Source organism: Aphelocoma coerulescens, chromosome 1, assembly GCF_041296385.1.
Source record: "Aphelocoma coerulescens isolate FSJ_1873_10779 chromosome 1, UR_Acoe_1.0, whole genome shotgun sequence".
Taxonomy (NCBI): domain Eukaryota; kingdom Metazoa; phylum Chordata; class Aves; order Passeriformes; family Corvidae; genus Aphelocoma; species Aphelocoma coerulescens.
The window spans coordinates 101,064,714-101,070,144 of NC_091013.1; positions in this window are offsets into that span (position 1 = coordinate 101,064,714).

Sequence of the window (5,431 nt, forward strand, 5' to 3'; positions counted from 1 at the left end):
AGAAGAGCCAAGGGAAAAGGGCTGCATGAGGCAATGCCTATGTAGTGACACTGGATTTCCAACCTCCTCACTGCTCCACGCTCACCGTCCACAGCTGTGCTCCTGCTCTCACTTTCCCTCTTCTCCTGAAAAAGTGTTTTTCCCTCTTTCTCCCTTAGGCTGGGCTACAGCTGATGTTTTTCATATCATTGCTTTACTGGCCAGCTTCCCCATCCTGTTCTTTCTGCCTCATGTCTCTATCCAGAGGGTTGTTCACCCTACTGTCTTCCCCCAGCTAACTATCCTGACTCACCCGAGGTACGTGCAGAACCGCAGCAAGTGAGCCAGAGAGACTGAGAGAACAAAAATTAACAAAACAATGAGGAAGATAAGATTGCAACATTAAAAAAATAGAGAAAGAACACCATTAGGTTTGCAAAGTTAAACTCCCAAAAGCTGGACAAATCCAGACCTCGGGCTGCCTTTGGAAGGATAGTTCAGCCCCTTTCTCCCTTCCCCCACACAATGTGTATTATGTGACATGATTTAATTGTTTGGCTGCATACTATTTTTCCCACAGGACTAGTGCTTCATTTAGTGGAAACACAGGACAGTGTCTGGGAATGAAGCTGGTCTCTGCATTTCCTGGACTAAGTGTGTGACTAGGAGCCCCGTTTATCACCACCTAACGCAGACACTGCGCTGAATTCGGAGCTGCCAGCTTCTTCATGAGGTTTTCTGGGGTGGCTTCCCCGCAGCCTCTGACTATTTATCATCACAGTGTGCCTTAAAGGTGAGAAGCTACTATTTCCAGGAACTGGGAACCTTTTATTATGATTTGATGAATTCTTTTTGAATACTCCATTGGCTCTGGCATTTGTTCAGAATACTTTATGATTTAACTAACTGATGCAGCAGAGTTCATTTGCTGTTCTGAGTGCTTTGTGCTTCTATGAATCTATAACATAAATGTCTCCTACCAGCTGTCTAAAAACAAGAAACCATAAGCCAGACACGCAGATATCTCACCTAGATGTGACTAAGGAACTTGATAGAAGCAGGGAGAGTTTCTAGTTCTTTCAGCTGCCATTTCTTTCCTCTGCTAGTAGATTATTCCCTGTTTTCCCACAGTCCTCTGCCTTAGGTTTCCATGTCCCAGTTTCTGGAACTACTGAAAAGCTAGGACTTGGCTTGATATTTGACCTCAAGTGAGCACACCAGATGAGCTCTGCACTGCCTGCTGCTATTTAGAAGTCACACCTTGTAAACTTGTTTGACTATTCCGTTGCTGACTGTCCTTCGTCAAAAAATGCCAGGTTAGTGCAGGTCATTTTCCTCAGTGTGAATAATCTCTCTCTTTCTAATATGAAACTTGCATCACAAGCTGGAGCATAGTAAAGAGAAATGCCTTTCCACATTTACAGAGATGAGTTTCAGAGCTCTGTGTTGACATTTGCAGCTTTAAATAATCTTTGCTCTCATTCAGCTGATACCTGATGAGACAAGAAGAAGCAAAATTCTTGCTCAGCACTGTGGGGACAGGGCTTAATCTTTTTTTATGCATTTGTGTCATGGTTTAACATGTGCACAAAAGCAGCACAGTACTGCAGATGACCTCACCTGCACAGCTCTCAGTGTGGAGACATATTTGCTTCAGGAGCTGAAACTCTGGGAAGAAAAATGTTTGGGATCTTCAAACTATTTTCTCCTGGTGCTTCTGCTTTTCCCAGATTTCTCTGTTCTTCATCATCATAATAGAGGGATAGGAAAATCTGGGGAGAAAATTCTTACTGTTACTACTCCTGGCATTTCTGGCTTTATTACACTGGATTCTCCGTGCCAAATTGCCAAACTAGTTCAAAGGACTCTGATCAACTTGAAACATAGCCAATTACCTGTGAATTATAGATTGTTTCAGGAAATGCTCCTACAGTCAGTGCAGTTCCCCTGTTCATGCAGATAGCATTAAGCTGAGCTCTGCTGACTTTTAAAATCTCCATTATTGCTTTTGCATGTTCTTCTAGATGAAAAACTTTCATAAGGGGGGATACATTTTTATACACTAGAAATCAGCTTGACAAATTGCATGGATGGGATATAAACTTGGGAAAAGTATTCCTTTTGAAAGTTTCTTACAAAGGTCTTAAAGACTACTCGTAAAAAAACCCAAAAAGTAGACACATAAACATAGTTAATAATTATTAACGTTTAAAAATTTTAAAATTTCATGTATAATGTAAGTACCTTTATTCTCCCCCCCAGATGATAGGATTAGGCCTAGAAGCATTTTTAAATTTTATGGGTTTAAACTTGTACCTTCAAAATCCATCCAAGAGCAAATATCCCTAATAGCACTCCAAAAAATGGATTTTCATAAGGTGGGTCTTTGTATTCAAATTCACTTTTTATTTATTTTGGTGTTACAAGTTGTATTAAAACCAGAACGTCTATGTTTGTTTTTCCTTAAGTCATAGCCAATGCATGTATTTGCTCTTTATTCAATTGTTTCATGAACTTTGCAAGGCCAGAATTATTTGTTTAACTTTCTGGGCACTCTATCCAGAGAGCTATTACTTTGTCAGTGTCAGCCACACTTCTGTGATACATTTCATAACATCATGAAATGGTTTAGGTTGGAAGGAAGCTTAAAATTCATCAAGTTCCAACTCCCTTGCCGTGGGCAGGGACACCTTTCCCTAGACCAGGTTGCTCAGGGCCCCATCCAGCCTGGCCTTGAACACCTTCAGGGATGGGGCATCCACAGCTTCTCTGGGCAACCTGTGCCAGTGCCTCAGCACCCTCACAGTCAAGAATTCTGAGTAAAGAATTCCTCATATCTTCCTTTCTCCCCTTTTTAAAAATGGGAGCAATGTTTCTGTTTTTTCCAGTCACTGGGGATTTTGCCTGACCACCATGACTTTTCAAATATTATGGAGAGTGGCTTGGCAACATCAGCTAGTTGCCTCAGGACCCTGAGATGTATCTCATCAGGTCCCAGACACTCGTGGCTATTCCCCTTCATCACATGGTCCTGAACCTGCTCTTCACGTAGAGTGGGAGGGCCTTCACTCCCTCAGCTATAAATTAGATGCGGTGCTACAAAGATACCTACAAACAGCAACCCTTGGACTCCAAGTGTCCAGGGGAGTAGATCAACATTTTACTTCAGTTTTCACCCAGAAACAAGTCATGGACATGTAAAATACTGTTCCCCCAGGTGCCTAGGCTGAAACCAGCTCGCCTGCTCCCAGGTGCTCTCCTGCCTTCTGGACCAAAATGCAGATGTTACAATAATCCTAAAACATCCAGAGCTCTAATTTGTCTTTAATGTGCTCATGAATTATTTGGATCAAGGCATAGGTGTGTGACTTCATGGTTGATGTTAGTGCCTGTTATCTGTGATAACTCTGATGAAGTAAAAACACTAGACACCACATTAAAAGTGATGTAATAGGCCTGTGAGTCTTGGAGCCACAGACATTTGACCATGTGATTTTTCATTAAGTCCTGTGGAAAGTGGTTCAAGCACTACTTGCAAATTCATCTTACAGCATTTAAGCTTTGCCATGAATTAGTATTTTAGTTCCTTGCTTCAGTTTAATGCTCAATATCAGCAACCAAACAAAAGTTCTGTTTGGATGCTCTATTCCTCCAGCAAGGGAAGAGCTTGATTTCGTGCCTGTGTGTCAAGCATGTATCCTAAGTTTGCAAGAGGAGTAGTGAATTAATTTCCTAACTAACTTTGGAATAAGGCAAAAAGAGTAAGATGAAAATGAAGGAAGGTCTGAGCTTGACTGAATGTGGCAGCACTGTTGGCCTTTTGTTGACCTTAGGTAAAAAAATGCAGAAGATGCTCTGTTATTTCCATGGTCTCCATCAGTTTTGTAGAACATTCTGTGCACGCCCTTCTCTGTGGTTACTTTGATGCACACTGACCGGCAGAACTGCAGAATCCCTGCACGGTTCCGGGGAAGCTAATCAGAGTTTTTTACACTGGCAACATTGGTTATCATTTAGAATGACCTTTAAGTCATCGTAATTGTGGATGGAAATGAGGAATCCCAGGAAGTGATTCTTGCTCCACTGCCAAGACAAGCATCAAACCGGTGGTAAATAGATGAGGTAATTACAATTATCAGTATTATTGGCTGATTTAGCTCAGTCTAACTGAAAACTCTTCTGCAAGAGAAGGATATCCATTAGGTAGGGATTAATGTAGTGATGTGAGATGCATTCTTCTGTCTGAAAAAAATGCAAAAGAAGTCACTCAGACCTGGAAAGGGAAACAGCTTTCACAGAGGCTGGATTTCTGAGAGAGGTGGTCGTTCTGGGAAATATTATTGCCCTTTTCTCTTTACTCATTACATCATCCAACCTGCAAAGGCATCTGCTTGCCAGATGCTGAGAGGTATTTGCTGGAGTACTGTTTATCTGAGAGTGAAAGTGTCACTTTACGCTAAAGAGCAGGCATGGATGGAGCTGCCTGAGAAGATGAGGGAGAGTGAAAAACTTTTAATCTTTACGTGGAGTTAATTTCATCCACAAATTTCAACAAAAAAGCTTTTGGATTGTGAAAAGCAGAAATCTTAAATTAGGGGATTTGGGGAGGTGGCTCAGAGTTCAGTCCAAGTAACTGGTAGGGAGAGTTGCACCTCGGCTTGGTTATTCCTACAGCCACAGGGGACTCTGGCAACACAAGACCTTGATGCTGACGGGAGTGGAAAGGGTCAAGGGAGTCTTCTGGCGTCGTTTAAACAGAGCTTCAAAACCCAATTATTGCAACTTCCTGGCAAATACCTCAAAGGAGGATTTTTCCACAATGAAATATTTGAGGCTTTCGTTGGTGTTCTCTGCTGGCTGTTGTAACAGAGGTGGTGCAGCATAAGATGCCCTTCGTTACACTGTCAATGACCCTGTAATGTCACTTACACTGCTTACTACAGGATGACATCTGCAAACAAAACCGTGGTTTCGTTCTTTAAATTTTATTTTTAGACATTCTTCTTTTGGATTCAGGGCTGTGCCATACATTCCTGCTAAATTACAGGAATGACAGCCACGGGTGCTCATATTCGTGGAGAAAACCGCGGCTGTCCGTGTGTGTGTGTAAATAAAAAAAGGCCTCTGTTATATGCAGCCATCAAAGAGAGGTTTGTATGTTTGAAAGTTTCTCTACTTTTTCTACTTTTCCTCGCCTGCCTGGGCTACTGGGAGCCGCTGCCCCAGCCGCCAGCCCCGCGCCAGCCCTGCGCGCTCTCGTTCGCCTTTCCTGGAAAGCAGGGCAGGAGAGGGGGCGGGCAGCGTCGGATCCCGCGGAAGCCTCGCTTTCCCCAAGCCCCTTTCCTCTGGCTCTGCTCTGGGTCCTTCCCGGCCAGGCGGGGTGGAGAACGCCCGCCCCCCGCGGGGCCGCCAGGGGAACATCTGGGCGGCCGCGCCGCAAACATCTGGAGCG